This window comes from Mauremys mutica, unplaced genomic scaffold (assembly GCF_020497125.1).
Source record: "Mauremys mutica isolate MM-2020 ecotype Southern unplaced genomic scaffold, ASM2049712v1 000811F_np12_subseq_115740:176633_obj, whole genome shotgun sequence".
Lineage (NCBI taxonomy): Eukaryota > Metazoa > Chordata > Testudines > Geoemydidae > Mauremys > Mauremys mutica.
This window is the reverse complement of record NW_025423056.1, coordinates 16,367-43,771: the sequence shown is the minus strand read 5'-3', so window position 1 is coordinate 43,771 and position 27,405 is coordinate 16,367. Positions and strand designations below refer to the sequence as shown.

The window sequence follows — 27,405 nt, the reverse complement described above, 5'->3', positions numbered from 1 at the left end:
GTAATTAGTGTTGTTTGGCTTTGGGATTTAGCATTTAACCCTTAAGGGGTAACTTGATTCTTTATAAAATTTAAAATGTTTTTTAAATAAAAACCAAGTCATGGCTGCAATAGGGCAGTCAAAATCAGGAGAATAGGGAGAGATTCTGGAGTCTTTTTGTTTGGTTGGTTGGGTTTTTTTGTAACAATAGCAAATAAGAGCTGTAGTGAGAGAATTAAAAAAAATAATTAACAGTGCCCCTCTGAAGCAACAGCAGAGGTGAGGTGCACAAAACAAAAAGAAGCAATGTTAAAAACACTGAGCCTTAAAATGGCTCTGTGTAATCAGACTGTCACTTTAATAACGGTACCTGAAAACTCTGTAAGAAAAAAGAAACAGTTACATCGTATGTAACAATTGATATGGCTAATGTTTAAAAAAAAAGTTGTAATATAGAAGGAATGTGCTTTTTCCCTAGGACATGTGCAGTGTATATTGTAAAAAGGGGTAAAAGAAATACAAATGAAATATGCTACTGAATTAAAATCCTATTAGGGCTCCAAAAAGTGCCGCAATAGACTGTGTTTTCTTTTTCAGATCTCTGTGTGTTTTGTAAACAGGAGTTGAAAGTGGAAAGAAATCAAAACTCTGGTGGAAGTTGATTGTGTCCCTTTTAAGACAGAGTCTCTGAGCTCTGCTGATGGCTTTGAATCCAAAAGCCAAGCCTGTGCTGATGCAAATTACCTAACTGATAAAGGAAGGTGAAAACTGCCAAAGGAAGGTGAAAACTGCCAGCACAAAAGAAATTGCCTAAATAAAAGACATGGTATAACAAGATCCCTTTAAGAGATTTGATGCTAAATGTTATTGTTAATATTAAACATTGAAATAAATTTAATGTTAGTAAGTACCCCTGTAACAACGTATAGTGTGTATGATTTTTGGAAAAATCCTTGAAGGTAATATGGTAATGATGCTTCTCAGCTATTACCTGTGAATAAACTTAAAGCTTAACACAGCAGGAAAAACATTACAAACTTGGTCTGCAATATAAAAAGAAAAACTTGAGATACACCACCTCATGAATTTAATAACTAAACAGTGGAATAATTTCCCCATAACCCTTAAAAAGTAGAAGCCATTAAAACCTGGCCTGCCTATTTAAAAAAAACAAAACAAAACAGGATAATAGGGGGTAATCCCTCTGTTTTGCCTGCAATCAGCAAGGGTATTTGTAAAAGAAAGTAATCTTTTAAGCGACAATCAATGCCACCCTGAAAGAGGTAGAAAAATGTTATTTTTGTCTTTCAGAAAATCAGAAAAAGCTAATACCAGCTACAGAACAACCTATTACAAAAACAAATAAAAGTTAAAAAAAAAAAACATACTGCAATAGCTATGGAATGTACTAAAATGCAGATATTTAGAACATAAGATGTTTTGGGTAATATCAGAGAATATTAAGGTTTTAATACATCTGTTAAAGCAAAGAAAAAGATAATTGTTTAATACTGCATCCAGTTATATTGATAGGTATGTCTCCAGTACGGTAAGACAAAATTTGTCAAGTGAAGAAATTGTTGTTCAAATTGCACACCAACAGGCTCTGGAAGCAAAGATATGGAAAGTTAGCCCACTCCACAGATTGCACCTGGGATCCTTCTGGCTACCTCAGACCTCAAGCCAGTGGGCTGGGGAGGAAGGGAAACCATTGGACACTAGAGGTTGTACCAAGTGGACTCCTCCAAAGTGGGTCTGCTTATCCTGCCTGTTGCTCCAAAGCCCTGTAGTAAAGACATCTCACTAGGATCCTGTATGTGGGATAAACATTAATAATTAGACCAAAGTACTGTATAACGGGCAATGTGTGTGTTAATTATTGGAGAGAAGTGTTTTAAAAGGATAAAAGTGTTAGCAACCCACCAGTAGACAAATGTACATATAATGTAAGTACTGTGTTTACCAATAATCACATTTACTATTTGCCACAACCAAAAAGTCTCAGCTTACTGTAAGCACTGATTTAGCTGAGTTCTCTATCAGTCTTGGCATTGAATGGCAAACAGTTACCAATCATCTGTTTAAAAAGGTAACATAGTTCCCAAAAACAAACAAACAAACAAAACAATGTGGGAAACAGAACCATTCATATTATACACGCAAATGGGGACATGTTAAGAATTGCCACTGCAGAAAGACATAACAGCTTACCATTGGTATAACATTTTCTGGATGGTCTCCCACAACTACTGGCACACTAATGTTACTACCCCTAATTGTTTTTGGTTTTAAATTGTATGTGTTTAATTGAAATGTTTAAAATGTGCTGGTGGATAAAACAAATGTATGCAAAGCTAGAGCCACAGACCCAAATCACCTCCCAGTATTTTCTATTATGTGGACTAAATAAGTGACACTGGTGATTAATAATCTTAGTGTCGAAAGGGGGATATGTAGGAGCTGGACTTTATAATGTATAATTTGATTTCATCCTGCTAGCCACCCTTTTTGAATAGCAGAAAGAAATGACCCTCTGGGACTATAAGATTCTGTTTTCCCATATGCATTACAAATTGGGCCCTCTCTAACTCTTTGTTTTAAGATTTAGGTAGTAAAAGACAGGATTCTCTATTGTGTCTATGTTAAGTAAATTAGAGAAACATTGAAGGCCAGGGTCTCAATGTAAATTGTCTTGGTTATTAATTGTAAAACTTAGCAAGGTTTAATTTGCAATGCCTTTTTTGCTCGATATAAAATACTGCTGTTTGTATTCTCAATCTGTTTGTGTGAATGACGAATGAATGCATCAGGAAAAGATAAAGTGTGAAGGCCAGAGTCAAGGAAAGAAGCAAAAAGACTTAAAGAGCATCAAAGAATCATCAGGCACTGCTTACTACCCAGACGGCTGTTAAACTGTCTGGCATCCGCAGCATGGATACATGCTTTGCCGTGTAAGAATGCACCACCCCCAGCGAACCAATCATCACCTCAGGACCACGCAGAATCAATTTTGACTCCAGAAGATGACGTAGAGGAACAGCCTGCAATACCTTACAATCTACGTTCTCGTAAGGGTTGCCAGAAGCAGACGACTACCTAAAGCAAGGCCCAAGAAAAAGCAGTAGTGAGCCTAGCGCCTGCTGCCTGGTGGACATAAAACTGTGACTACAGTTCCCTCAGTTGAAGTTGTCAGAACCAGAAGGGCCCTGCCTCCAACATGCACCTCTGGTGGTGCCTGTTCCTCGGCTGTTGGTGTCTGAAGGTCTGAGGAGTCCACAATGACAATTCTTTTATCCAGCAGCAAGTGTGGATTGCTCAGACCCTTAATATTTCTAAATGCTGGGTCTGCAGCCACATCCCAGCCCACTCTCAAACTGATGTTCCTGTCCTGGCTATCCCACTCAATTCCCCAGACCCACTGGAGGACCTTGTCCGTTTAACAGAATATGGAACAGTAATGACACCTGGGAAGAGACTATTGGCAGTTCCTTTAACCCACTTGGGGGAGTAATACACCAGGCAAAAAAGGCTCCTGAGGTTAAAAGAAGTAGTTAAAATAATGGCAAATAAAACTGAAGAAAGTTTAAGAGCCCTGGCCAAAGAAACAGGGGTGGTCTAACAGGTGGCTCTCCAAAACCGTCAGGCATTGTACATAGTGCTGGCGGCCAAAGGAGGGACCTGTGCTCTCACTGGAAAAAATGTTGTGTGTTTATACCTGACGATACCAATGAGGTAATAGATCATGCTAGCCACTTAGAACAAATCGCATATCTTCCCCATGAAGAGCCAAGTTCTTTATGGAAGTGGCTAAGTAACCTGTTCAATTTCTCTGGCATAGGAAACGGGTTGTTTCAGGGAGCCCTGACTATCCTGTTTGGAATCCTAATAATTTTTGTATGTTTTCAGTTAGTCTCCTGTTGTACCCAAAATTGTGTAAGGCATGCCACTCAGGTGACTGTCCCAGAACAGAGTGCTAATATGATAATTTTGAATATTGCTGATGAACAAAGAGATAAAGAACGGTTAATATGTGGAACCCAGTAAAATTTTGGTCATGGTGTGAGCTTGACCAAAAGGAGGGATTGTGAAAGTAGAATTAATTATATTGTAAAAATAAGAATGGATTAAAGAAATGTTGTATGTACCTTTAAGAAGAAATAAGAAATGTTGAAATACAGGTGCCAGGAAAAGAAACATTAGGCATAAACAATGGTGCTAATGGTGAAACATTAACAGAAGATGGGTAATAGTTAGTAAGGAAATAAGTTTACCTGGGCTAGGCATGCACATCTTATCTGATTCTGCTTCCTTTGTTATCTTGTTAAGTTCTCACCCTTTTATCTGTATAAATAAGATAGTTTGTGTCTTGCATGGTGCTCACATTATCTGGGTGTTATTAGCAGAGCGCTGTGCTAATAAAACAGAGTGGTCTGACAAACTGTGAGTCCTGAGTCTAACTTTGACACTACCCAAGAGACTCAGCCAGAGCCTGAAATATAACCTAGTGCACCAGCGAAGAGCGGTTCACAGTCAACGGAAACAACCTCATCACCTACATCGCTTCCAGAGGGACCAAGCCCAAGTCCACAGTCTAAGGAGGAACTAGTGTCTCCAGCCTCAAGGGAACAGTTCCAGACTGAGCAGGAAGCCGATGACAGCCTTAAGAAAGCTTGGGCGGCGGCACGGAGCAACCCACTGCCTCTCAGCTCTTCTAACCGATCCCAGTTTGTTGTAGAACAAGGACTTTTATATAAGGAGATTCTTTCTGTTGGACACCAGGAAGGCTGGCATCCTCAAAAACAGTTGGTAGTTCCAACTAAGTACTGGGAAAAGCTCTTAAGCTTGGCCCATGATCATCCCAGTGGTCATTCTGGGGTGAACAGAACCAAGGACAGGTTGGGGAAGTCCTTCCACTGGGAGGGGATGGGCAAGGACGTTGCCAATTATGTCCGGTCTTGTGAGGTTTGCCAAAAGGTAGGAAAGCCCCAAGACCAGGTCAAGGCCCCTCTCCAGCCACTCCCCATAATTGAGGTCCCATTTCAGCGAGTAGCTGTGGATATTATGGGTCCTTTCCCAAAGAAGATCCCCAGAGGAAAGCAGTACATACTGACTTACGTGGACTTTGCTACCAGATGGCCGGAAGCAGTAGCTCTAAGCAACACCAGGGCTAAAACTGTGTGCCAGGCCTTAACTGACATTTTTGCCAGGGTAGGTTGGCCCTCCGACATTCTTACAGATTCTGGAACAAATTTCCTGTCAGGGACCATGAAAGACCTGTGGGAAGCTCATGGGGTGAATCACTTGGTTGCCACCCCGTACCACCACCAAACCAATGGCCTGGTGGAGAGGTTTAATGGAACTTTGGGGGCCATGATCCGTAAATTCGTAAATGAACACTCCACTGATTGGGATCTAGTGTTGCAGCAGTTGCTATTTGACTACAGGGCTGTACCACATCCCAGTTTAGGGTTTTCACCATTCGAGCTTGTGTATGGCCACGAGGTTAAGGGGCCATTACAGTTGGTGAATTAGCAATGGGAGGGGTTTACACCTTCTCCAGGAACTCACATTCTGGATTTTGTAAGCAACCTACAAAGCACCCTCCGACATTCTTTAGCCCTGGTTAAATGAAACCTAAAGGATGCTCAAGCAGAGCAAAAGGCCTGGTATGATAGACATACCAGAGAGCGTTCCTTCAAAGTAGGAGACCAGGTTATGGTCTTGAAGGCACAACAGGCCCATAAGATGGAAGCGTCATGGGAAGGACCATTCACGGTCCAGGAGCGCCTGGGAGCTGTTAACTACCTCAAAGCATTTCCTAATTCCTCCTTAAAGCCTAAGGTGTATCATGTTAACTCTCTAAAGCCCTTTTATTCCAGAGACTTACAGGTTTGTCAGTTTACAGCCCAGGGAGCAGATGACGCTGAGTGGCCTGAAGGTGTCTACTACGAAGGAAAAAGTAATGGTGGTGTGGAAGAGGTAAACCTCTCCACAACCCTGAAACGTCTACAGCGGCAACAGATCAAGGAGCTGTGCACTCGCTTATGTGTTTTATTAATCTGTTTATTTTTAAAGTTCTGGGAAGAAATCATCGCCAGAGTGGGTCCCCCACTGTCTGCGATTTGGGGGGCATGTCATAAACAGATAGTTAAGGGTTAAGGTCTCTTTTACCTGTAAAGGGTTAACAAGCTCAGTAACCTGATGAGCACCTGACCAGAGGACCAACCAAGGGACAAGATAATTTCAAATCTCTGTGGAGGGAAGTCTTTGTCTGTGTTCCTTGTTGGGTCTTTGTTCTCTTTTTGGATCTAAGAGAGGCCAGACATATCTCCAAGTTTTCCTGAAGTATTTTCTTCTATTCAGTATAGTGAGTATTAGAAAGGCAGTTTAGTCTTATAATTAATTTCTACATTTGCAATTGTATGTTTGCTGAAGAAATATCTTTATTTCTGTTTGCTGTTACTTTGATTATTCTGAGAAAGGGGGGGGGAGGGGGAGAGCCTCTCCAGGTTTATAAGCTAGACCCTGTATATTTTTCATCCTGGTGTTACAGAGAAAGTGTACTTACTTACTTACTTTCTTTTAATAAAATCCTTTTCTTTTTAGAACTTGATTGATTTCTTCCCTTGTTTGGATTTTCAGGGGAAGGGAAGGGGGATAGGGAATCCCTCTTTGTGTTAAGATTCAAGGAGTTTGGATCTGTGTTCCCCAGGGAAAGTTTGGGGGAACAGGGAGTGTGCCAGACACTAAAAACTTGGCTGGTGGCAGCTTTACCAGATCTAAACTAGGATTTTAGTTTAGAGGAGTCCATGCAGGTCCCCATCTTGTGGACGCTAAAGTTCAAAGTGGGGAACAAACCTATGACACTGATATTGGAATAGCCTCCAGTTTTGGTGTCCTCATTTGAAAAAGATATTGTGAAATTGGAGCTAGAGCAGCAAAAAGCCACCAAAATGTTCTGAGGGCTGGAGAAAAATGCCTTCTAGGGAGCTATTGAAAGAGCTCAACCTGTCCAGCTTATCAAAAGAAGATTGAAAGGTGACTTCACTGAAGTGTTGAAGTGTCTTAATGGAGAGAAAAGATTGGGTATTAAAGGGCTCTTGAATCGAGCAGAGAAAGGCCTAACAAGACCCAATGGCTGGAAGGTGAAAAGAGACAAATTCATATTACAACTAAGGCACAAATATTCAACAGTAAGGATGATTCACCATGGGAACAAGCTACCAAGAAAAGTGGTGGATTCTCCATCTCCTAAAGGTAATAATTGGAGATATACCAATCTCCTAGAACTGGAAGGGACCTTGAAAGGTCATTGAGTTCAGCCCCCTGCCTTCACTAGCAGGACCAATTTTTGCCCCAGATCCCTAAGCAGCCCCCTCAAGGATTGAGCTCATAACCCTGGGTGTAACAGCCCAATGCTCAAACCACTGAGCTATCCCTCTCCCACTCCTGATGTCAGTCAATGAAGACTAGATGCCTTTCTGGAATGTGTTTGCCCCAAAAGTAGCCCTTGTGTCCTACAGGAGGCCTGTGATATGCAGGGGGTCAGATTAGATGCTCTAATGGTCTCTTCTGGCCATAAAGTCGGCTCATTTCTGAAAAACTGAGTGTAGCTTTGGGAGCAGTGTCTGATGTTTCCCTGTCTAGCCGGCTTGCTGCCTAGAACGAACGCTCCTTGAGTGGGGTGATCCCCAGGGAGTAGCTCAAACCTCCAAAGTGCCTGGCCAGGGGCAGGACATTGGCACAGCAAGGGAGGGGTGTGGCAGTGACATCACAAAGGCCTTTTGCAGGACCTCAGACTATTGGTCCAAGGCGGTGGGGAGGTGGTGACCTCACAGAGAGATGCTGACATCAGCCAGGCAGGACAGGGGCGAGGGGCCAGGGAAACCTCAGAGACCCCTGTGGCTTTGCTTCAGCAAGTCTCCTTCTCCAGGTCTCTCTTTGAGGACTGAGAGAGTATTCGGGTTCACGGACGTGAGCGCCAGGAGGAACCTCTTTCGAGTTTTCTCCTTACCTTTTAGTGATTTTACTAGAAAACAGCCGTCCCTGTTTAGAAGGTAAGAGCCTCCTGGAGGGAAGGGGTGTCATAGGGGCGTCACAGTTTGGACGCTGGGGCCCCCCCAATGTAAGGAAGTTCCCGCCCCCTGCTCTGTGTTCGCAGGGCCGGAGAGCAGCATTCCACGGCAGTGATTTGCTCCTGGCTGCCGGAGCAGAGCAGCAGGCTCAGCTGTCAGAACTTCCCTGCGCGATGAAAGGGGAGGGGCCCAGCCTCTGTAGCAGGAATGCAGGGCAGGCGAGTTCACGGCGGGCATTGTGGGATACTGGCGGAGGCCAGTTATGGTGATATAAAGAACAGCAGCATCTACACTGACACTTTGTTGCTTTAAGTTTGCTGCAAAAGGCTCTAGGCCTCTTGTTGAGGTGGTTTTATTTTGTCGCCAAAACAGGGCAGTTTTGTCACCAGACATGGCATTGCCGTGTGTGCACCAGCCACAAACTGCCAACCGAGGGAATGTAGTGTTTTTTTCACACACCTGAGCAATATAATTCTGCTGAAACAACTTTGTAGTGCAGACCTGGCCAAAGATTCACTCACACACAGCTTGCAAGGAAAACGTCACCTGCTCCTCTGCTTTGCAGAATCCAAACACAAGGAAAGCTTGTCAGGCCCTGGTGGGGATGGCAGGGAGTCAGGTGTGGGCAGACAGTGTCCCTTAGCCACAGGCAGGCCCCATGGCTTAGCTGGCTAAAGCACCTGTTTTGTAAACAGGAGATCCTGGGTTCAACTCCCAGTGGTGCCTTATTAAGTAGCTCTTGGAGCACCTGGTATTGGCTACTGTCAGAGGACAAAACAGAGAGCTAGATGGTCCAGTCCAGTATGGTTTAAATTACACTCACAGGCACTAATAGAGTTACTGAAAGTTTGGGAGTTAAGAGCTGATAGGTCAGTGGTCCAGTCCCCTCTCAGATGACTCCCTCCCTCTGGGACAGGGGCAGGTCTGGGCTCTCACACCAAATGGCTCATTGTGGCTGCCAGAATCTGTGGGCAGCTCATTTAGTTTACGCCCAGCCATTGAGTCCTGCTTTGTGCACTGTGTCTGAGAATGAAAATCCTAAACCACCCTTTGAAATAATGAAAGCAGCAGGACGTGTTTCTGTCCCTGCCCCAGAGCAGACAGACCAATGGAGAAATGCCATGAGTCCAGGGTAATACTCCCCAGCGGTTTTACCATTTCCACTTGCTAAACCCCCTCCCAACCTTCTGGGCTCCTGGAGCAGGGGACTGAGCCTGAGCCGAGACACGGACACTGCAACTTTACAGCCCAAGCCGCATGACCCTGATTAATGTGACACGGGCCAGTCATGGGTGTTTCATTGCACTGTAGATGTAGCCTAATGTTATGTCTGCACTATGATTAACACACCAGGGCACCTGTCGCAAAGCCCAGGTCAGCTGACTCAGGCTTATGGGGCTTGGGCTCCAAGACTATAAAATTACAGTGCAGACATATAGGCTCTACATTTGCCTTTTTCCAATCATCCGAGACCTCCCCCAGATGCCACGATTTTTCAAAGATAATGACCACCGGCTCTGCAGTCACATCTGCCAACTCCCTCCGGACCCTCAGATGCATTAAATCTGGAACCAAGAACTTGGTCATGTCCAGCTTTTCTAAATAGTCCTTAATCTGTTCTTTCACCACTGAGGGCTGCTCACCTCCGCCCCATACTGTGCTGCCCGTGTCTGTGAAGACCGAGGCAAAAAAAGCATTGAACACTTCAGCTTTATCCACATCATGTCACTAGGTTGCCTGCCCCATTCAGTAAAGGGCCCACACTTTCTCTGACCTTCTTCTTTTTGCTAACACACCTACGCAGAAATTGACTTGGAAGCTAATCAAAAGAAGTTCCATTTGAAATACAAATCATTCAAATCAATCCTGGGTCAGTTTTCTCCTCTACTCTACTTCTCACACACATTCCCCCACCCCAGCCTTTGGAGTGAGGTTTTACAGCCGGACATTTTAGGCCAAGGGGGGTAAGTTAAATCAAAGAAGCTTTTCAGGATTAGCCCCAATTTCCTATATTACTAACAAAAAGAAAAACAAGACAAGTTTTATTTCTCCAGTATAATTCAGTTGATCACACAATTAAGTCTCTTCTTCGTTACAGAGTAACTTCGTGTTTAATTTCATTTTCATTGGTAATAATAAATCCTCAACAATTAAAGAATTCTCTCATTATATGGTAGTTTTCCTTTAATCCCCCTTTCCACCAATGAACCCTTGAGTACAGTTGTGGTTAGGGATTAGATCAGGGGTGGGCAAATTTTTGGGCCCGAGGGCCACATCTGGGTATGGAAATTGTATGGGGCCATGAATGCTCACAAATTTGGGGGTTTGGGTTTGGGTGGGGGTGAGGGCTCTGCCTGGGGTTGTGGCCTCTGGGGTGGAGCCAGAAATGAGTTCAGGGTGTGGGAACGGGCTCCAGGCTTGGACAGGGGATTGGGGTGGGGCGAGGGATGAGGGGTTGGGGGTGCAGGAGGGTGCTCCAGGCTGGGACTGAGGGGTTAGGAGACTGGGAGGGCAGGGGCAAGGGAGGGAGTCAGTCTCTGGTTGTCACTTACCTCAAACAGCTCCTGGAAGCAGCAGCATGTCCCCGCCCTGGTGTCACAGAGTGTGGGGGAGTCAGGCCCTGCACCCCTCTGCCTGGGACTCACAGTGACTCTCAGCCAGCCAGTAAAACAGAAGGTTTATTGAACAACAGGAGCACAGGCTACAGCAGAGCTTGTGTTCAGAGCCAGGACCTCTCAATCTGGCCCTTCTGGGGTTCAGGGTGCTTGGATCCCAGCATAGGATTCCCTGAACTCTCACCACCCAGCCCCAAACCGAAACTGACTCCCCCTCTCCGCTCAGCTCTCTGCCTTTGTCTCGCTCCCAGGGCAAAGGTGTTGACCTCCCCTCCCCCCCTGCCTAGCTCAGGTTACAGGCTCAGGTCCTGTCCCTCACCTAAAATCCTTCCTGGCTCTCCCAACCCCCACACAGACAGCCCCTGCTCCATCACATCTCTCCCCCCTTCGAGACTGAACTGAGCGGGGTCACTCTGCCCAGTGAACTGGGGAAGTTCAGGGCCCCCTCTCCAGGACAACGCTTCCACTATCAGGTTGGCACTTCCCTTCACATGGACCACATCCATGTCATAGTCCTGCAGGATCAGGCTCCACCTCAGGAGCTTGGCATTGGCTCCTTATATCTGGTGCAGCCAGGTCAGGGGAGAGTGGTCGGTGTACACGGTGAAGTGTCGCCCAGAGAGATATGGCTCCAGTTTCTTAAGGGCCCACACCATGGCCAGGCATTCCTTCTCGATGGCCGCGTAGCTCTGCTCCCGGGGTAGCAACTTCTTGCTCAGGTACACGATAGGGTGTCTCTCCCCCTTTTCATTCTCCTGCATTAACACCGCCCCCAGGCCCGTGTCTGAGGCGTCGGTGAACACAATAAAGGGCTTGTCAAAATCTGGGTTTGCCAAAACTGGGCCACTGAGCAGAGCCTCCTTCAGCGCCTGGAGAGCCTGCTGGCACTGCTCGGTCCAGACCACCTTGTCTGGCTTCCCCTTCTTGTACAGCTCAGTGATGGGGCCGGCTATGGTGCTAAAGTGGGGCACAAACCTATGATAGTACCCCGCCATCCCAATAAAGGCCTGGACCTGCTCTTTGGTTTGGGGAGCAGGCCAGTCTCTGATTACCTCCACCTTGGCTGGTTCTGGCTTTAGGCAGCCGCTCCGCATCTGATGGCCCAGGTAAGATACTTCAGCCATTCCCACCTTGCACTTCTCAGTCTTTATGGTTAGCCCAGCCTTCTGGAGTCGGTCCAGCACTTGTTTAACCTGGGACACGTGGTCCTCCCAGGTCCGGCTAAAGACGCAGATGTCGTCAATATACGCCACGGCAAAACTCTCCATCCCCCGCAGGGACTGATCCACCAGGCGCTGGAAGGTGGCCGGCGCTCCCTTGAGGCCGAAGGGCAGGGTCAGAAACTCGTAGAGCCCCAGAGGGGTGATATTTCAGCCTGGCATCTGCGTCCAGCGGCACTTGCCAGTAGCCCTTGGTAAGATCCATGGTGGTGAGGTACCGAGCGCCTCCCAGCTTATCTAGGAGCTCGTCAGGCCTTGGCATGGGGTAGGCATCAGATACAGTGATGGCATTGAGCTTTCGATAGTCCACACAGAACCAGATCGACCCGTCCTTCTTGGGGACCAGCACCACCGGCGCAGCCCAAGGGCTGGCGGACGGCTGGATCACCCCCAAAGCCAGCATGTCCCTGACCTCTCTCTCTAGGTCCTGGGCAGTTTTCCCGGTGACCCGAAAAGGGGAGCATCTTATAGGGGGGTGTGATCCAGTCTCCACCCGGTGGATGGTCAAATTAGTGTGCCCAGGCTGGTTGGAAAACAGCTGTCGGTATAGATGCAGCACCCCTCTGATTTCAGCTTGCTGGGCCGGGGTCAGCTGATCAGAGAGGGGAATTGCCTCCAGGGGAGAACCAACTTTTGTCCCTCGAAATAGATTCACTAAAGGGTCATCTCCCTGCTCTTCCCAGTGTCCACACATGTCCAACACCACATTCCCCGTGTCATAGTATGGCTTCATCATATTCACACGGTACACCCGGCGGTGGTGCGCCCAGTTCGACAGCTCCACCACATAGTTTACCTCATTTAGTTGCTTAATAACCTTGAAGGGCCCTTCCCAGGTAGCCTGGAGTTTGTTCTTTCTCACGGGGATGAGAACCATCACTTGATCCCCGGTGGCGAAGGTGCGGGCCCGCGCCGTGCGGTCGTACCAGACCTTCTGCTTCCTCTGGGCTCTGGCCAGATTCTCCCTGGCCAGGCCCATGAGCTCGGCAAGTCTTTCCCGGAAGGTCAGGACATACTTCATCACTGACTCTCCATCGGGAGCAGCCTTCCCCTCCCATTCGTCTCTCGTCAGGTCCAGGGGCCCCCTCACCCGCCTTCCATATAACAGTTCGAAAGGCGAGAACCCAGTAGATTCCTGGGGTACCTCCCTGTACGCGAACAGCAGGTGAGGTAAGTACTTGCCCCAGTCCTGCGGGTGCTGGTTCATAAATGTTTTTAGCATCATCTTTAGCGTCCCGTTGAACCTCTCCACCAGCCCGTTGGTCTGGGGGTGATACGCTGAGGCCCAGTTGTGCCGGACCCCACATTTCTCCCACAGGGACTGGAGCAGGGCCGACATGAAGTTGGACCCCTGGTCCGTTAAGACTTCCTTGGGGAACCCCACCCGGCTGAAAATGGTCAGCAGCGCATCTGCCACGGTGTCTGCTTCGATAGAGGACAAGGCCACCGCCTTGGGGTAGCGAGTGGCGAAGTCTACTACCACCAGAATGTATTTCTTTCCCGACCGTGTCGCCTTGCTGGGAGGTCCCACTATGTCCATGGCCACCTTCTGGAAAGGTTCTTCTATGATGGGCAAAGGCCTCAAAGCTGCTTTCCCCTTGACTCGGGCCTTCCCCACCCGCTGGCAGGGGTCACAGGATCGGCAGTACTGTCGGACATGGGTAAAGACCCCAGGCCAGTAAAAGTTCTGTAGCAGCCTCTGCCTGGTGCGTCGGATTCCCTGGTGCCCTGCGAGGGGGATGTCATGGGCCAGGTACAGTAGCTTGTGGTGAAACTTCTGGGGAAGTGTCTCCTGATCCCCCATGACTCCACTTCCCCGGGGGGAGCCCATTCTCGGTACAGGAACCCCTTCTCCCACAGGAACCTCTCCTTGCAACCTCTCCTCATGGTCTGTACCACACTGAGGTTAGCCCGGTCCCTGGGCTTCCACAAGGAGGAATCCTTCTGCAACTCGGCCTGGAACTCGGCAGCTGGGACAGGGATGGGGACCTGCTCTCTCTCGCTGGCTGGGTCTGAGGCCGCAGCCTCTCTGAGCTGTGTCTCTGGTCGTTCCCTCCCCACCAGATTAGGGTCCTGCGCCTCGGGCAGAGTACCTTCCTCGGTGTCAGGGCGCAGTGCCCTGCGCCGACTCTGACTACGGGTCACGACCAGGGCACCCCGGGCGTTGCTTGGCCAGACCTCCAGGTCCTCCCCCATTAACACCTCTGTGGGCAAATGTGGGTGTACCCCCACGTCCTTGGGGCCCTCCTTGGCCCCCCACTTCAGGTGTACCCTCGCCACAGGCACCTTGAATGGGGTCCCGCCCACACCCCTCAGGGTCAGGTAGGTGTCGGGCACCATCCGATCTGGGGCCACCACCCCGGGCCGGGCCAGCGTCACCTCTGCGCCCGTGTCCCAGTACCCAGTGACCTTTCTCCCATCCACCTCCAGGGGAACAAGGCACTTGCTCCGCAGGGACAGCCCCGTGCCCACCCTGTAAACCAAAAGCCCCTCAGAGGAGCATCCAGCCCCTCAGAGAAGCAGACCTGGGGCCCCCCTCCCTCCTTTGCAGGTGGTACGCGGCCAGCCCCCTGTGATGGAGTAGGGACTGTCTATGTGGGGGATGGGAGAGCAGGGAGGAGGGGAGAGCAGGGAGGATTTTAGGTGAAACGCAGGTATTCAGACTGTAACATGAGCTAGGCCTGGGGGAGGGGAGGTGACACCTCGGCCCAGGAGCTGGACAAAAGAAAAGGAGCTGAGTGGAGAGGGTGGAGTCAGTCTTCGGTTGGGGAACTGGGTGGTGGGTTTTCAGGGGATCCTAGGCTGGGATCCAAGCACCCTGAACCCCCCAGGAAGGCCAGATTGAGGGGTCCTGGCTCTGAACATGAGCTGGGCTGTATCCGGTGTTCCTGTTGTCCAATAAACCTTCTGTTTTACGGTCTGGCTGAGAGTCACTGTGAGTCCCAGGAAGAGGGGTGCCGGACTGGACTCCCTCACACCCCGTGACAACTGGTGGCAGTGGTGGGATCGTCTGCACCCCGTGGATGGCGCTTCCTGCAGTAAGTGACTGGGGAGCAGTAAAACGAAGGGGCGATTCACCCCTGGGAGAGTGTGGCCAGAGAGAAGGACTTTGCAGTAACAGGGTCCCCCCGGGGGATTGCAGCGAGCGGTTCCAGGGGCAGAGGAGTCTGCAGCTCGACCCTGGCAGAGAGGTGGTGACCTCAAGGACTGGCACACTAGGGGTCCCCCTGGAACCCGTGGGGAGCGGCGAGCACCCGGCCTGCGAGTGGCCAGCAGGAAGATGTATGCCACGCAGCGCAAGTGTGACCTGGTGGAGCTGTGCAAGCTGAGGGGGCTGCGCAGTGGGAAGCTCACCAAGGCCCAGCTGATTGCCCGGCTGGAGGAGAGAGACCACGTCAATGAACCGGTCCCGGTCTCTGAGGGAAGCAGCCCGGCAGATGCAGCACAGGCACCAGTGTCTGTCCCCACTGGGAGTGGTCAGCCGGCCGCTGAGGGCGTCCCGAGACCCCCCACCCCTAGGCGTAGGGGGAGGGGGAGCCCAGCAACTACCGAGGGCTCAGTGGCCAGCAGGGGATCGTCCGGGCGGAGCTCCCTGTCCCTGGAGCGGAGGCGGCTGGAATATGACAGGGAGGCGCTCGAGTTAAGGAGGCAAGAACTGAGACAGGAGCGAGAGGAGAAGGAGAACCAGCGTAAACACGAGGAGAGGGAGAAGGAGAAGCAACGTAAACATGAGCTGGCCCTGGCCCAGCTGAACAACAGTAAGGCCCCGGCTGCGGGGAGTGAGGGGGGACCCAAGCCTTCAAAGAGCTTTGATAAGAGCTTCCTGGCCCGGCGTAAGGAGGGGGAGGACATAGATACCTTCCTGACGGCCTTTGAGAATGCCTGCGAGCTGCACAGGGTTGACCCTGCAGACAGGATCCCGTTCCTCACCCCCTTACTGGACTCCACCGCCGTGGAGGTGTACAGCCGAATGAAAGGGGCGGAGGCAGGGGACTATAACCTGTTCAAAGAGGCCCTGCTCCGCGAGTTTGGGCTGACCCCGGAGATGTACCGGAAGAGGTTCCGGAGTCAACATAAGACCCGGGAGGTCACATACCTACAACTGGTCAATCGGGCGCAGGGGTATGCCCGCAAGTGGACAGCTGGGGCCCAAACTACAGAGGACCTGCTTGACCTATTCATACTGGAGCACCTGTATGCGCAGTGCCCATCCGACCTGAGGCTGTGGTTGATGGACCAGAAGCCGGAGAACCCGCAGCATGCAGGCCGGCTGGCCGACGAGTTTGTGGACCGTCGGGCAGGGGATAGCAGGGAGGCGTCTCGAATGAGCAGGCCTGCCTCAACGCAGAGAGAAAGTCAGCACGGGGCCTCCCAGCGGGGGCCTATGGAGAACCCCCACCAAAGGGGAACATCCAGCGTCAGGTCCACCCGACCCCCTCGAGGGGACCCACGAGACATGAGCTGCTATCACTGTGGCCAACGAGGCCACATACGGGCCCAGTGCCCCAAGCTCAGGGACAGACCGAGCAGACCCAACCCGCAGAGGGTTGACTGGGTAAAGACCCAATCGGATGAGGGGCAACATTCCCAGGAAAGGGGGGCTGGCCGCGTTCCACCTGGGGAGGAGGGAGGAGAGCCCCAGGTCAGCTCTTCGGGGGGGCTGGATGCTCCGGACCCAGGGTTTTTGGTCTGGGGAGCGGGCCAGTCTCTGATCACCTCCACCTTGGCTGGTTCTGGCTTTAGGCAGCTGCTCCCCACCCGATGGCCCAGGTAAGATACTTCCGCCATCCCCACCTTGCACTTCTCAGCCTTTATGGTTAGCCCAGCCTTCTGGAGTCGGTCCAGCACTCGTCTAACCTGGGACACGTGGTCCTCCCAGGTCTGGCTGAAGACGCAGATGTCGTCAATATACGCCACAGCAAAACTCTCCATCCCCCTCAGTAGCTGATCCACCAGCCGCTGGAAGGTGGCCGGCGCTCCCTTGAGGCTGAAGGGCAGGGTCAGAAACTCCTAGAGCCCCAGAGGGGTGATAAAGGCTGATTTCAGCCTGGCATCTGCGTCCAGTGGCACTTGCCAGTAGCCTTTGGTAAGATCCATGGTGGTGAGGTACCGAGCGCCTCCCAGCTTGTCCAGGAGCTCGTCAGGCCTTGGCATGGGGTAGGCATCCGATACAGTGATGGCATTGAGCTTTCGATAGTCCACACAGAACTGGATCGACCCGTCCTTCTTGGGGACCAGCACCACTGGGGAGGCCCAGGGGCTGTGGGACGGCTGGATCACCCCCAAGGCCAGCATGTCCCTGACCTCTCTTTCTAAGTCCTGGGCCACCGGGAAAACAGCATGGGGGGCTGAGCAGGGGGAAGGAGAGGGGGGCGCAGAGCAGGAAGGAGGGACAGGCTGGCAGCGTGGGGGGCTGAGCAGGGGGAAGGAGAGGGGGGCGCAGAGGTGGGAGGAGGGACAGGCTGGCAGCATGGGGGGCTGAGCAGGGGGAAGGAGAGGGGGGGCAGAGCGGGAAGGAGGGACAGGCTGGCAGCATGGGGGGCTGAGCAGGGGGAAGGAGAGGGGGGCGCAGAGGAGGAAGGAGGGACAGGCTGGCAGCATGGGGGGCTGAGCAGGGGGAAGGAGAGGGGGGTGCAGAGGTGGGAGGAGGGACAGGCTGGCAGCATGGGGGGCTGAGCAGGGGGAAGGAGAGGGGGTGCAGATGAGGGAGGAGGGACAGGCTCGCACCAGTGGGGGCTGAGCAGGGGGAAGGAGAGGGGGCGCAGAGCGGGAAGGAGGGACAGGCTGGCACGTGGGGGGCTGAGCTGGGGGAAGGAGAGGGGGGTGCAGAGCGGGAAGGAGGGACAGGCTGGCAGCATGGGGGGCTGAGCAGGGGGACGGAGAGGGGGGCGCAGAGCGGGAAGGAGGGACAGGCTGGCACATGGGGGGCTGAGCAGGGGGAAGGAGAGGGGGGTGCAGAGGTGGGAGGAGGGACAGGCTGGCACATGGGGGGCTGAGCAGGGGGAAGGAGAGGGGGGTGCAGAGCGGGAAGGAGGGACAGGCTGGCACATGGGGGGCTGAGCAGGGGGAAGGAGAGGGGGGTGCAGAGCGGGAAGGAGGGACAGGCTGGCACATGGGGGGCTGAGCAGGGGGAAGGAGAGGGGGGCGCAGAGCAGGAAGGATTGTTAATAAGATCTTAACAAGCACCAAAAGTTAGGAATGTAGGGGAGTTAAAAACAAACAGAAAACTAAACCAGGGAGTCAGTAAGGACACTGAGAGGCTGCGGTTTCTTATCAGTTCTTCAAACAATCAGTTCCTAGCACAGCACACCTGGTACTATGCCAGGACTGCAGCCCCTAACTTATCTCGCTTTTTCGCAGCGCTTTGTGAGACATGCTGCTTCTCAGTAGTTTTCCACTCCAGGATTACGCAGAAACCTCTGTTAGCCTGACTTCAGTCAGGCTGGCATACCTGTTTTGTTTGCTATATTTTTACTCAGGCCTAACAGGGGGAAGGAGAGGGGGTGCAGAGCGGGAAGCAGGGACAGGCTGGCAGCGTGGGGGGCTGAGCAGGGGGAAGGAGAGGGGGGCACAGAGCGGGGAGGAGGGACAGGCTGGCACAAGGGGGGCGGAGCAGGGGGAAGGAGAGGGGGGTGCAGTGGTGGGAGGAGGGACAGGCTGGCAGCATGGGGGCTGAGCAGGAGGAAGGAGAGGGGGGCCAGAGCGGGAAGGAGGGACAGGCTGGCAGCATGGGGGGCTGAGCAGGGGAAGGAGAGGGGGGCGCAGAGGTGGGAGGAGGGACAGGCTGGCAGCATGGGGGGCTGAGCAGGAGGAAGGAGAGGGGGTTGCAGAGCGGGAAGGAGGGACAGGCTGGCAGCATGGGGGGCTGAGCAGGGGGAAGGAGAGGGGGGCGCAGAGGTGGGAGGAGGGACAGGCTGGCAGCGTGGGGGGCTGAGCAGGGGGAAGGAGAGGGGGTGCAGAGCGGGTAGGAGGGACAGGCTGGCAGCATGGGGGGCTGAGCAGGGGGAAGGAGAGGGGGGCGTAGAGGTGGGAGGAGGGACAGGCTGGCAGCATGGGGGGCTGAGCAGGGGGAAGGAGAGGGGGGTGCAGAGGTGGGAGGAGGGACAGGCTGGCAGCGTGGGGGGCTGAGCAGGGGGAAGGAGAGGGGGGCGCAGAGGTGGGTGGAGGGCCAGGCTGGCAGCGTCGGGGGCTGAGCAGGGGGACGGAGAGGGTGGCGCAGACGTGGGAGGAGGGACAGGCTGGCAGCGTGGGGGGCTGAGCAGGGGGAAGGAGAGGGGGGCGCAGAGCGGGGAGGTGGGACAGGCTGGCAGCATGGGGGGCTGAGCAGCGGGAAGGAGAGGGGGGCGCAGAGGTGGGAGGAGGGACAGGCTGGCAGCGTGGGGGGCTGAGCAGGAGGAAGGAGAGGGGGGCGCAGAGCGGGAAGGAGGGACAGGCTGGCAGCATGTGGGGGGCGGAGCAGGGGGAAGGAGAGGGGGGCGCAGAGGTGGGAGGAGGGACAGGCTGGCAGCGTGGGGGGCTGAGCAGGGGGAAGGAGAGGGGGTGCAGAGCGGGAAGGAGGGACAGGCTGGCACATGGGGGGCTGAGCAGGGGGAAGGAGAGGGGGGCGCAAAGGTGGGAGGAGGGACAGGCTGGCAGCATGGGGGGCTGAGCAGGAGGAAGGAGAGGGGGGTGCAGAGGTGGGAGGAGTGACAGGCTGGCACATGGGGGGCTGGGCAGGGAGAAGGAGAGGGGGGCGCAGAGGTGGGAGGAGGGACAGGCTGGCACGTGGGGGGCTGAGCAGGAGGAAGGAGAGGGGGGCGCAGAGGTGGGAGGAGGGACAGGCTGGCACATGGGGGCTGAGCGGAGGGCACCAGAGGGGGGTGCAGAGAGGGGAGGTGGGAGAGGCTGGCAGCATGGGGGGCTGAGCAGGGGGAAGGATAGGGGGGTGCAGAGGTGGGAGGAGGGACAGGCTGGGACATGGGGGGCTGAGCAGGGGGAAGGAGAGGGGGGCGCAGAGGTGGGAGGAGGGAGAGGCTGGCACATGGGGGGCTGAGCAGGGGGAAGGAGAGGGGGGACACATGAAAGTCGCAGGGAGGGGGCTGAGTGGGGAAGATTGGAGGAGGAACCAGCGATCAGTGGCAGTGGCAAGTGGGCAGGTGGGAGAAGTAGAGGAGGGATGCCCATAATGTGCAGGAAGTGGGCTGGGGGGTGGGGGGAGATGCAGAGACTGGGACGGAGCAGGGGCGGGGCCTAGAGTGGGGATGGGGGTGTGGGCAGGGCCATGGCTGGAAGAGGGGGAACCCGGAGTGGGGCTGGGACACTGGCGACGAGAGCCCCCCACCCCGGCGGCACGGCTGTTACAGCCCGGGAGAGGGGAGCGGTCCCTGGGAGCAGGCGTGCGCCCTAGAGACAAGGGCTCTGGGTGCTGGCGAAGCTGGGAGCCCCCTGGACTCTGCAGGTAGGGCTCACTGCTGCTGGTGGGGAGAGGGCTCCGCTTACAAGGCAGGGGTGTGTGGATGTGGGGTGGGGATGTGGGGTGGGGGGGGGAGACTTGGACCTGTTCTGGGCACCACCAAAAATTATACAAACTTGCTGCCCACACAGATTCAGAGCCCTGGCCAGTCACGTCTCCACTGCCAGGTTGAGATTTGTTTGCTGATCTGCTTTATTTACCGACAGCTGTAGGAACCGATAACCAGTTGTAATTTTCCCTTGGGGTGTTGTTGGATTCAGGAGCACAAGCCCTGTGGATCCTAACTCCCCAGTGTTTATGAAAATCTCCCCCTCTGAGTGTAAATTGCATCTGTCTGTGCCCGTGATGCCTTTTGCATCTCGGACGGGAGGAAGCCGACCCCAAGGGAGGGCAGATGAGCCAGCTACTGCCCTCAGGGTGCTTCTGGCAGGGAGGGGGTGGCTTTACCTCTCATTGGCACTATCAGATCAGTGGCCACCACTGATTGCAGGTGCTCAGTGAGTGTCTCACCCGCCAGCCCTGTTCTCGCCTACCTCCTCCCAAGCGTGCCAGCCCCAGCAGCCGTCCTGGCCTAAGACAGCTTAAAGCCACTCCAGCTGCAGCTGCTGTGCTGCCCACTGTGACATTATGCCCATGATGACCGACGACTGAATCCATCCCTCACTCTGGGGACACTGAGGCTGGGCCAGAGACACAGAAAGGGAGGCCCAAGGGAGAGGCCTGGTAGCTGGACTGGATGGCTTCTTAACATTCCTTCTTATAATTCTATTATTTAGGTCATTAGAAGGTGTTCCTAGGAGTACAGTGACCCAGCCCCTGCATGGCACCACCCCTTTTCCTACATACCCCTGACTTGCCAGGTCCCTCATTTCAGTAATGCGTCTCAGCCAGTATAAGCAGTACATACCCATGCACCCATTCCCATTCCCACCATGCCCACTGATGCCTCCATTCACTGGCCCCATCCCTGGACAATGCACAGCCCAGGGCAATGCAGACAGCCCCCTGGCTGCTTTCCTTACATCACTTCCTCTATTCCCCTGCTGCTGATTCTGTGGGCATCCATCCCCAAAGTGTCATGTACGATGCTGACATGTGTCTACACACTCATTTCACCATGGCCTCTTTCCTGGCCCTGCCCACTCAGTCTCTTCTTTCCGGTACCTCCAAAGGGGACATTCGTGTCCCTCATCACTGTCAGACTGGCCAGCCACACTTCCTCCATCCTCATCCTCCTCAAAGAGGCTGACCATGCTCCCTCCATCCATCCCTCTCCGTATCCATGTACATCCATCCTGAGTGCTCTGCGTCCCTCTACTGGATCCAGGCGTACCCTGTGCATCACGATTTGAGGACTTTATTAACTCAGCCAGAGCTTAGGGGTCTATTACAGGAGTGGGTGGGTGAGGTTCTGTGGCCTGCGATGTGCCGGAGGTCAGACCAGATGATCATAATGGTCCCTTCTGGCGTTACAGTTGTTGGTGTTATATGTTAAAAATTGCATAATTAAAGGGGTGCCCACTCTCAGCCACAGTAAGTCTAAAAACTAAACAGGAGTTTTGCGTTCCTCTCGCCACCCTGATTAACCAAAAAGGGTGGCAGGTAAATCTACCCCCAGTCGTAGCCAAACTGGGCAATAGAGAAGTTGAAAAAAAAAAGTGTACTTAATAACTAAAATTAAGCAATTAAAAGCATAAATCATAAACCAGGCAGCAACTCAAATCTACGCCCAGGGCAAGTTGCAGGCCTTAAAACAAAACTTCCAGGCAAAAAAAAAAAAAAGCACTGGCTAAGCAAGTACCGGTCCTTCAAGGACTTGTCAAAATTTGACCATTTGTGCTCAGCATACGCCATAACAGCCACAAAAACATTTAATAGTTAAATGCCAATAAACCATGCGTTTTTGCCCAGGTGGCAAGCCTCACGAAAAAAACCTTAAATAGCCTTGTAAGTAAAAATGTTTTTTAAAAAAACCCAACCAAAAATGGTGAGGGCTAGTTAAAAAGCCCACCCTCCTAGCTAAACTAGTAGTAGAAGAAAGCCAGTGCCCATAAAAAAAACAGTTCAGCAAAAAAAGCAAAATCGGGCCCAAGCAGGCAGGCAACAAATACAAAACATTAAAAAACAGGTTAAAAATTTTAAAAGCATAGTAAAAAAAAAAAGACCCAAAACAATACTTAAAATGGTAATTTAAGTTAATCAAAGTGGCCGTTAAAAAACAAGAAAGTAATTAAAAAAAAAGTAAAAAGTTAACTCTGTAGTTGCTAAAAACAAAAAACAGCAGTTGAACTTTATAAAAATGCTAAAAAAAAAGTTCTTGGTGTCTTTAAAATGTTTGTAAATAAATCCAGGAAAAAAATTATTTAATTGCAATCATTTGGCTATAAACAATTTAGTCAAATTAGCTAAAGAAATGTATCCAGTGCTAGGTAATTAAAACCCTGTTAGGCGCTAAAGGTCTCTGTAAAAAGTGTTGTTCTTTCAAATCACTGTATGTTTAAAAGCAAAAATTAAAAGTAAAAAGCCATCAAAATTCTGGTAAAGTTAATTGTGTCCCTTTTAAAGTAAAAATCTTTAAGCTGTAAATAGCTTTAAATCCAAAAGCAAGCCAAAAAACATCTCTAGTCATGCAAATTATCTAATTAATAAAGTAACAGCCACTAAAACCTGGGCTAGCTAGAAAACAAATACAAAAAAAAATGGGGTAATTCCTCTGTTTTGCCTAAAATCAACAAAGGTATTTGTATATTTTAAACAATAACTAACTGCCCAGAAGGGGTAGACCTCTGTTTTTTTGACTTTCAAATAATCAAAAAAACCTAATGCCAGCTGAACAGCATTCAACGTACCATGCATTTACTGGCACAATAAAAATTACGTTTTATGTTCCTGTCTTGTGGTGTTTGTCTCATGGCCAGAACTGTTGTGTTTAATATTTTCATAAAATAGTCTAGTTTAAAATCAAACAAAAGGGTTAAATCAAAAAGCAAATACTTGTTTTTTTCAACTTAAAATACAAAGTGTTTAAATAAATAAATAATATGTGATTGTGGCAAATTCAGGCCAATTAGCTACCTGGAGAGGGGTAACAATTAGCCAGGAAGGCTTAGCCAGCAAAATAAGGTTCAGCTGGGGCAGGGGTTGGGAAGAAACTAATCAGGTTCAGCTGGCCCCAGTTGCTAGAGACCTTTTTTAAACCCTCCCTGACAAGGAAGCCAGGGGGGAAGGAGGACGAGAGAAGCAGGGCAGCTGCCAGCAAGGAGGGACAGCTGAACCCTGAGACTCGCTGCAGGACGGAGGGCATTCTCCCCAGTGGGGGAAAAGAAACTAGAACTGGGAGGCTGGCTGAGAAGGAATCAGCCCGGCCTTGTGAGATTGAGAAGGGTTTTTTTTTCCCTTGTGCCTAGCCTGTGCCTCTGAAGCTAGGACGGACTGAGCTAACAAGCAGAGGGGCAGGTATTTTGCCACAGTGATATACTAAAGTCTAATACATTTGCTTAAATAAAAAAAAAATTATTGGCCAAATCTTTTAATTAAAAAAATGGTTGTTAAAATTTGCATACCAATGGTCTTTAAAAGCAAAAACATATAAAGTTACCCCACTCCCCATATTGTACATAAAATCCTTCTGGCTATATCAAATTTCTAGCCAAAGGGCTGAAAAGGGTGAAAAGCTATTAAACACCAGAGGCTGTACTAAATAAACTCCTCAAAGTGGGTGTGCTTGTCCCGGCTTGTTGCTCCAAAGCTCTGTAATCAAGTTATTTTACTAAAAAAGTATATGTAGCATCTATTAAATAATAAAACAAATGTACTGTAGAAGGGCATTGTGTATATATTCATAATTTTAAAAATGTATAAATAAAAACTAAAAGTTTCCTTTATAAATTAAAAAAAGTAAAAAAAATTTACTAAAAAAAAATTAGCTAGCGGAGTGTGGGGGAGTCCGGCTCTGCACCCCTCCTCCTGGGACTCACAGTGACTCTCAGCCAGCCAGTAAAACAGAAGGTTTATGGGACAACAGGAATGCAGGTTACAGCACAACCAGGACCCCTCAATCGAGTCCTTCTGGGGTTCAGGGTGCTTGGATCCCAGCATAGGATTCCCTGAACTCTCACCCCCCCAGCCCAAAACCGAAACTGACTCAACCCTCTCCACTCAGCTCTTTTTCTTTGTCTAGCTCCCAGGGCAAAGATGTTGACTTCCCCTCCCCCCTGCCTAGCTCAGGTTACAGGCTCAGGTCCTGTCCCTCACCTAAAATCCTCCCTGGCTCTCCCAACCCACACACAGACAGCCCCTACTCCATCACAGCTCTCCCCCTCGAGACTGAACTGAGCGGGGTCACTCTGCCCAGTGACCTGAGGAAGTTCAGGGCCCCCTCTCCAGGACAAGGCTTCCGCTATCAGGTTGGCACTTCCCTTCACATGGACCACGTCCATGTCATAGTCCTGCAGGATCAGGCTCCACCTCAGGAGCTTGGCGTTGGCTCCTTTCATCTGGTGCAGCCAGGTCAGGGGAGAGTGGTCGGTGCACACGGTGAAGTGGTGCCAAAAGAGATATGGCTCCAGTTTCTTAAGGGCCCACACCATGGCCAGGCATTCCTTCTCGATGGCCGCGTAGCTCTGCTCCCGGGGTAGCAACTTCTTGCTCAGGTACACGATAGGGTGTCTCTCCCCCTTTTCATCCTCCTGCATTAACACCACCCCCAGCCCTGTGTCTGAGGCGTCGGTGAACACCAGAAAGGGTTTGTGAAAATCTGGGTTTGCCAGAACTGGGCCACTGAGCAGAGCCTCCTTCAGCGCCTGGAGAGCCTGCTGGCACTGCTCGGTCCAGACCACCTTGTCTGGCTTCCCCTTCTTGCACAGCTCAATGATAGGGGCGGCTATGGTGCTAAAGTGGGGCACAAACCTATGATAGTACCCCGCCATCCCAATAAAGGCCTGGACCTGCTCTTTGGTTTGGGGAGCAGGCCAGTCTCTGATTACCTCCACCTTGGCTGGTTCTGGCTTTAGGCAGCCGCTCCCCACCCAATGGCCCAGGTAAGATACTTCAGCCATCCCCACCTTGCACTTCTCAGCCTTTATGGTTAGCCCAGCCTTCTGGAGTCGGTCCAGCACTTGTTTAACCTGGGACACGTGGTCCTCCCAGGTCCGGCTAAAGACGCAGATGTCGTCAATATACACCACGGCAAAACTCTCCATCCCCCGCAGGAACTGATCCACCAGGCGCTGGAAGGTGGCCGGCGCTCCCTTGAGGCCGAAGGGCAGGGTCAGAAACTCGTAGAGCCCCAGAGGGGTGATAAAGGCCAATTTCAGCCTGGCATCTGCGTCCAGCGGCACTTGCCAGTAGCCCTTTGTAAGATCCATGGTGGTGAGGTACCGAGCGCCTCCCAGCTTGTCTAGGAGCTCGTCAGGCCTGGGCATGGGGTAGGCATCAGATACGGTGATGGCACTGAGCTTTCGATAGTCCACATAGAACCGGATCGACCCATCCCTTTTGGGGACCAGCACCACCAGCGAGGCCCAAGGGCTGGAAGACGGCTGGATCACCCCCAAAGCCAGCATGTCCCTGACCTCTCTTTGTAGGTCCTGGGCAGTTTTCCCAGTGACCTGAAAAGGGGAACATCTTATAGGGGGGTGTGACCCGGTCTCCACCCGGTGGACAGTCAAATTAGTGCGCCCAGGCTGGTTGGAAAACAGCTGTCAGTACAGATGCAGCACCCCTCTGATCTCAGCATGCTGGGCCAGGGTCAGCTGATCAGAGAGGGGAATTGCCTCCAGAGGGGAACCAGCCTTTGTCACTGGGAATAGATCCACTAAAGGGTCATCTCCCTGCTCTTCCCAGTGTCCACACACGGCCAACACCACATTCCCCCTGTCATAGTATGGTTTCATCATATTCACATGGTACACCCGGCGGTGGTGCGCCCGGTTCGACAGCTCCACCACATAGTTTACCTCATTTAGTTGTTTGACAACCTTGAAGGCAGGGCCGGCTCCAGACCCCAGCGTGCCAAGCAGGCGCGTGGTGCGGCATTTTGCCGGCAGGGCGGCATTTGGCTCCGGCGGACCTCCCGCAGTCATGCCTGCGGGAGGTCCACCGGAGCCCCAGGACTAGCGGACCTGCCACAGGCATGACTGCGGAGGGTCCCCTCTTCCCGCGGCTCCACTTGTGCTCCCACAGGCATGACTGCGGCGGGTGTGGGAGCCGCAAGACCAGCGCACCCGCCTCAGACACTTCTGCCCCGGCCACAGGACCAGGGAAGGGCGGCGCAATGCGCCGCCCTGCTTGGGGCGGCGTAATTTCTAGAGCCGCCCCTGCTTGAAGGGCCCTTCCCAGGCAGCCTGGAGTTTGTCATACCAGACCTTCTGCTTCCTCTGGGCCCGGGCCAGATTCTCCCTAGCCAGGCCCATGAGCTCGGCCAGTCTTTCCCGGAAGGTCAGGACATACTCCACCACTGACTCTCCATCAGGAGTGGCCTTCCCCTCCCATTCGTCTCTCATAAGGTCCAGGGGCCCCCTTACCCGCCTCCCATATAACAGTTCGAAAGGTGAGAACCCGGTAGATTCCTGGGGTACCTCCCTGTACGCGAACAGCAGGTGAGGTAAGTACTTGTCCCAGTCCTGCGGGTGCTGGTGCATGAATGTTTTGAGCATCATCTTTAGCATCCCGTTGAACCTTTCCACCAGCCCATTGGTCTGGGGGTGATACGCTGAGGCCCAGTTGTGCCGGACCCCACATTTCTCCCACAAGCACCGGAGCAGGGCCGACATGAAGTTGGACCCCTGGTCCGTTAAGACTTCCTTGGAGAACCCCACCCGGCTGAAAATGGTCAGCAGCGCATCTGCTATGGTGTCTGCTTCGCTAGAGGACAAGGCCACTGCTCTGGAAAGGTTCTTCTATGACGGGCAAAGGCCTCAAAGCTGCTTTCCCCTTGTCCTGGGCCTTCCCCACCCTCAGGCAGGGGTCACAGGATCGGCAGTACTGTCGGACATGGGTAAAGACCCCAGGCCAGTAAAAGTTCTGTAGCAGCCTCTGCCTGGTGCGCCGGATTCCCTGGTGCC

The 27,405-nt window shown here is 52.1% G+C and overlaps 1 non-coding gene across 1 annotated transcript; it reads left to right on the top strand.

Annotated features, from left to right (window-relative positions):
* Positions 1-8,706: 8,706 nt before the first annotated feature.
* On the top strand, positions 8,707-8,780 carry TRNAT-UGU. The gene has a single exon. It is a non-coding gene; the product is annotated as a tRNA-Thr (tRNA).
* Positions 8,781-27,405: the final 18,625 nt, after the last annotated feature.